Consider the following 6,970-nt stretch of genomic DNA (forward strand, 5'->3'; position numbering starts at 1 on the left):
GTTTAGATTAAACAACTAAGAAGGATTAGTATACTAATTTTATGAATTTACTGGACCTCAGTTTCTGCCCAGTAAAGTCCATGACCTCTGAAGTCTTTACCAAAGAAAGCATACCATGATTCTAAGTAGGACCTTCTGGGAGAAGAGACCAGATATTCTACCTCAATGAGGTCAGAATAAAAGATAATTGATCTATCAGTACAGATTGGTTGCAATACTGAACAATTCCAAAATCTCAGTGGCTTATCCCAGTAACTCCACCAGGGGTAGGTCAGAGAGCTCTACCTATGACAGTCAGGGACCCAGGCTGATGGCCCGTACTTGCATCCACACAACAGCAGCAGGCAAAAAGCATGGTGAATTGTGCACTAGCTTTTGAAACTTCTGCCTAGAAGTGACATGCATCCCTTCCACTGACATTTCTTTGGCCAACACCTGGTCACAGCTAACTTCAAAAATTGTGAGAAAGTGTAATCATATCACAGGACCAGTGATGAAAAAACATAGATTTGGGATTGTACTACTGAGTTCCACATTAGGGTTTTGATAACAACAAATATTAAGAGTTGACATTAAGTAATCATGATAATTAAGAATTCCTAGAGGAAATTGTGAAAATAGAGTATGGAATTCATTCTCTGAAAGTTTGGGAGACCATAAATTGTCTCACTATACCAAATTGCCAAGAGATGAACCAAATTGGTCATTTTCATTCTGTGCCACGGATTCCTCAGATATCTCTGTAAAAGGTTAGGGATAGATTCTGGATTCCCCTCCTTTTCTCTCCTCAGCTATTTTCATGTGTGTATGTTTGATGGATTTTGCTTCTCAGCACCTATTCTTTCTTTCTACCAACACCCCAATTTCCATCTGGAGAATTACTTCCTCCATATTGTGTACAGCCTTAAGAAGTCCTATCCACCAGCCAGAGACTACTGCCTCTTTTTACTTGCAGCTCTCATCCAGATACAGACAAGCATGTGACTAAAGCTTAATCAGATTCTTCTTAGATTTTAACCCTTAGATGAGTGACTACAAGGGCAAAAGAAATGGTCAGAGTTCATTCAAGAATACTTCAGTTCCTGCTACTATGTATATTCCCAGGCTTATGCTTCCATCCTTCCTTCAATCATATGAAAGCACTAAATATTTCCAGTAAACTCCCTTATGCTTCAGTTAACTCTACAACCAAATAACCCTGATTGGATAAAGTTTCATTAAGATAGGGGTTTTTTTGTGTGTTTGTTTTTAACATAAAGTTCCACTGCTAAAATATTAGAATTTGGGCCAGATAATTTTAGATGCGGCTCCTAGTCCTATGTGTTTAAGTTTAAAAAACAACACCAGAAAAAAATGCTTATTGCAGATCAGGCAGCTGACTCAATACAAACATTACCACCAACAGGAACCACAAAGAAACCTAGGTCAGAAATATTCTTGCATAAAAGATGCCTCAGTATCTTTCCCACCAATCTTCCTGCACTGGCACTGTGAAATTTAGCTCTTTCCAATGTCCAAACATTCAAAAGCTGCAGGCTTGCACATTCTGGAGCTGTGTGATCTGGGTTTCCTTTGTGAACCTCACCCCATACTTCTCTCTGTAATGGAGGAGAGAGACCATTGTCCCATGCACTTGCTGACTTTGAATGAAGTGATTTTTAGGGTTGCACCATTTCTGTACAATGGAGACACCATTTTTGGTGAATAATTTGTATAATCCTGGCACTACCTCCTCAATCTTCCTGGCTGATATTTATGAGTTTAAATATGGCTAATGATATAACAATCCCGCCAGATGGTCAATAGGAACTACATGGATTCAGATATTTGAGCATTAGGCAAAAACTTGATTCCTTTGACTGAGACTCAAACATAAAGCCACTTTTGGAAAATAATTTAATTCTGAGGATTCATAAACACTATAAGAAGTAAACAAAAGTAACCAGCTCAGATAAGTGAAACAAGAATGAGCTTAGCATGGACCATGCATTCTTCTCAGCAAGATGGATAATTAGTGTCTCACTGGGGCTGGTCCATGTCTTAGGACTACTTGCGTGTTCTGTCTGGGACATCTGTTATCACATGGGTTGCCGAGAGTTCACATGTTTCCTCTGTGATCTGCCCGGTGTTCACTTATTTTGGTTAGAGGATCTTGCTGCCTCATTATAAATGTGCATAGATTTCCCTGATCATTTTCATCACCTTCACAGTCCCCACTGTATTTCTGTTATAAAGTATTCTTTTGTGGTAGTCTGAACATTCATTCTGTCCTGCACTGCCCAGAGGAGTCTTCATTTTCCTCCTGTTCTCGGCTGAGTCTCCACCCTAAATGTCTGCCCATTTTGTAGTCCTCCTGGCCTCCCTCCCTCGATTATTGACACGTGTCCTTTGAACTGCCACCACCCATGCTGAATAGCTCAGTTCTGCACTCTGTGGATTTTTTCTCCCTCTCTGCAAGATGGGCACTTCCTCCTTGCCCAGAAAGCACCTTGGTTTCTCCTAGGAAGAGCTGGCCTCTTGAAAGAACATCATCCCAGCACTCAAAACTGAATTTTATCTGTGAATTTTCATTTGTGTGTTTGCTTTGTTTTCTAACTTTTAAAGTGTCACTTGGCCATGGCAAAGGCAGGCGTATTTCAAGTGCTATCAGGGGAGCATGGGAACACTACCTCTGTGCATTTATTGTCTATACTTTACAGGCTCTAAGTGAGGATTACTCTTAGAATTAAAAGTAAGAGGGTGGAAGAAAGAAAGAGTTTCAATGGAAGAAAAGGATTTGTGGGGAATATAAAACAGAGTTCCACTGGAAGAGGGTTAAGGAAGAGAGACAGCAACTACTTTTTTGCAAAAATTAAAAGGAAATCACATACAGACTCTGGAAGAGTTCAAAGACATTTAAACTGTTACTTCTTTAAGTATCATTTTCCTTTGCACAGATTTCTCAAGCAATCCACCTGGCTGACCTTACTGCTTTATCATCCATATGGAGGTCTCTGGCAAAGTCCAAGGGGCTATAAACAACAACAACAAAAAACACAAATAAGAACCCTGGAAATAGAGATTCAGCTCTCAAGCTATGAACACAGCTGGTAAATTATGTGACATTACTGAAGAGTCATTGCCATCCTCCCGGCCCTGACCTTCTCGGGCTCATTTATTCCTATAGAAGTGCCTGTGTAAACCAGCACCTCAGCCAACAGGCTCTTTCCGGGGAAAGATATTTGCCTGTCCTCCGTTTCATTCTTCGTCCCTAGGTCTGTCCCGAGATGTCATTGTCAGGGCTTGGGAATTACAGTATCTGCCGGTCACCCTAGTAATGCAGTCAGCGGAATACGTTTCTTCCGTGTGCAATCACACACGGTGATTCGGTCAATGGGCAGTATTCTCCGTCCTCCCCACTCCTCCCCCTCACCCCCACATCGGCATTTCCTTAGCTGTGTGGAATCTGGGGCCAGCCTTAAGAACAGCTCTGCCTCTCAGGGGAGAGACTGATTGGCTATGCTCTTCACCCCGAACAAGGAGACCTTTCATTTAAAAAGGAAAGATGTTTTATTTCCTCCTGAATTAGAATAATGAAATATTTCTTGTAAACCTGGAAATTAAAATGCAGACAATACATGTCCTTCAATTTCCTTTTATTGGTCTTCGGAGGTGAACCCAGGAAGAGTTGTAAATATGGATCAGGGTGGCTCCTGGCCTGGAGGTATTGAAACTCCACTGACAGGCATGCCGATTGTTGCTGTCTGGTGCCTCCCTTTCTCCCCCGCCTCCGTGTCACTTCCATCTCCCTCCCCTGTTTACAGTGACTTTGAGACTGGTAAGATGCATTTTGAGGTGACACTCCAGCAGCTGTGTGGTCTGGAATGCATTATAATGCTATGTCTCAATTATAATATTCTGTGGTTGACGCAGAAGGCATGAACCAGGATCCAGCCTTAGAGTGCACTGCCATCTCCTGGAAAACGCTCTATACCGGAGGCCTGCTGTCCTCGGTCCTCCGATGATGCCACGAATCGGAAAACAAGGCCTCGGTCATGGCTTTCTATCGTCAGCACCAAAGATCTGGGTGCACCAAGCCTTCTTCTTCTGCCCCTTTGAATTGGAACACACCAATTCCTGAAGGAAATGAAAAGGTGTTGTATTGTCATCTTAATTAAAAACAAGTAACTAGGTTGGGGAGGCCACTGGTGCCGAGACTGTGATTACTACTCCTGCCTTCTGCTCCCGAGGCTGGTAACAGACGCTGCTTCCTGTAAATGAGTGCCTGGCACCAGTACAATCCTGCCCTTGGGATCTTGAGAAAAAGCAGCAACCTTATTTACACCATTAAGGACAGTACTGAGGATTCCGGGCCGAAGTCACCTGCTCAGGCAGAGCATCAGAGAGAAGAAAGCCCTGAGTTCTTCAGCCCTGTGCTCTGTGGCGATTGCTTATGGAGATTCCACCTTGCAGACATATTGGGATAACTAATGAGACATTTTCAGAAAGCACCGAAGACACAGAAAAGCACCTATGAGTTTCCATTTACACTCCCAGCATATGAAGGCCAGCACACACAACAGTGTCTTAGAGGCAACCGTGGATCGTCATGAACAAGAATAGGGTAACGGATTTCTCCACTAACAGCTTTCTTCTGAAATAAAGGATTATCTGTATAAAGACAAATATAAAAATAGTCTCATTAGCTAATTAATTGATTTCAGTTAATTAACTGAATTGCTTAACTAGCAACCCTCTGAATCAGTAGTTCTTATCTTTCTGAAGACTCTTTGAAAAATCTGAAAATGTATGTATCCTTTCCCCAGAAAAATGCATACACATTCTGCATATGATTTAATAAAGCTCATCATTAAAGCCAAAGTGATTTTAACAGCACTCAGTGAAAATGCCCTTTGCAGCTAGACCTCTTTGGCAAGTCTGGTTTTAAGTTTTGGGTCTCCTGGTTATTTTAGGGGGAAAAGGAGGGGCCACAGGAATATTTGCAAACGAGCTGACCTCTAGGTTGGCACCTACAAGGAATGGCCAGGGATGTTTCCCCTTCCTTCCATGCCCTGGCCTTATATTGAAAGTGGGTTTAAATGTTCCTCTCTTGAAAATCCTGGACTTGCAGAGGCACACATGTGAAAAGCTCTGATAATGCCTTGCTTTAGCCCGCCTCTGGGCAAACAAAGTGGAAGCAAGCATTGTGCCATGGCACCTGGTGGGGTTCCTCTTTTGCCTTAACCCCCAGAGAGAAACCCTAATGAGAGTAATGGGAACACAGCCCTCTCTACATGACAGGAAGATCACACACCACCTCTCCTGACAAGGTCATGGTAGTAGCCCCACAACCCTTCCAGGGGACTCTCGTGTGTGAAAAAAGGAGCAGATCTCATGACACAAAGGGTGAGAGGGATTGTAAAAGCTACATTAAAATAGTGATAAAATACTGACATACAGGATTTATCTCAGGGTTCAGGCTTCTAACCAAAGACTTGTGTCTTTGGCTCCTTGTTTTCATCTTTGTCATCAATTCCTAGAAGGAAGCCTTTTGTCTTCCCTTCCTAATCTATTGGCAGAAGTTGTGTGGTCACATGAGAAGTTTCTGATTGAGCCTTCAAAGAAGCTTTCACTCTCCAGTTTCGTTCTTTCTGGGCCACTTCAGCAGGTTCCTGGGAACTCACTCTTGTTTCTCCCTCTGAAGGTGATAGAAATGGCGGAGTTTCATATTTATATGGTACTTTTAACATTTTTGAAATTTCTCCCACTTAAGCCTCATTTCTTTCTACTTACAGGTGGGAAAACGGAAGCGCACATAAATGAAGATAAGGAACATCAATTCCTGGCACCCAGTAATGATAATAACAAGGAAGCGCTAATTGGTTCTTGGGTATTGGGCAGTTTGTTTAGCACTTCACATACACCATCTCGTTTACTCTCCCCAACAACCCTATACAAAGGTACAATGATGATACCTTTTTTTCAAGTTAGGAAACTGAGAGAAGATTCAGTTCGCTGTTGCTGCAATAAGGCTGTGTAACAAACACCTACAAGTTCTCAGTGGCATACGACAGGAAGTAACTACTGATGTCATCCATGTCTGGGTTTTCAGGATGTTGGCTGTGCTAAGCTAAATTCAGCTGGGGTGGTTCTGTCTTTCATCCTCTTGGGCCAGTGGACTAGCTGGGGCATATTCTTCCCATGGTGCTGGTAAAGATGAAAGCAACAAAATGGAAATATGAAGCCACTTAAGTTGTAGGCTCAGAACTAGCGTGGGGCTAATTCCTCTTAACATAAAATTAGCTAAAGCAAATCACATGGGCGGGCCCAAACTCAAAGAATGGGGAAGCACACCCTGTCCAAGATGAAAACATGGCAAAAGTAGATGTAGGGAAACATGAAGAACTGGAACCCCAAGCTAGCTAAGGGGCAGGGTTGGAATTTGAACAAGACTTAAAACCCAAATTCTTAACTACTATTTACATCACAGGGACTTAACAAGGGGCCACTATTGTTATCTTAAAAACTCAATTTGTCCCCCTATAGATTGAGTGAATTACTATAAACAAACAAATGAAAGTAGGAAGGAAAAGCTATTAATAAGAAGCAATGATGGAAGAATAAGAAATGGGACAGAGAAAGAATTCATAACAATAATCCATTATACAGTGTTCACTATGTACAGGATACTTTGTTCATATTTTACATCATCATTTCAGAGCAAATGAAAAGAGTGTCTCATTTTGTCTTCTGAGTGTCTATATTGGCATGGGTCAAAAGTTTTGAGGCTCAAAGTCACTTTTAAGTAGTGATTTGGGAGATGTGCCCTGTTGTAGTAGCATGCTTAACTTTAGATAAGTCAGGGACACTGTGTTCTCCTGGAAAGGATGCAAGGGCCGGAAACATCAGGGCCTGACCTCAAGAGGAGCAGTAGGAGAGCAAAGCCAACATCAGTGAACCAGACAAAGACAAATAGAAAAGAATGGGACAA

The sequence above is a fragment of the Phoca vitulina genome, unplaced genomic scaffold (assembly GCF_004348235.1).
Source record: "Phoca vitulina isolate PV1807 unplaced genomic scaffold, GSC_HSeal_1.0 scaffold1, whole genome shotgun sequence".
NCBI classification, from domain to species: domain Eukaryota; kingdom Metazoa; phylum Chordata; class Mammalia; order Carnivora; family Phocidae; genus Phoca; species Phoca vitulina.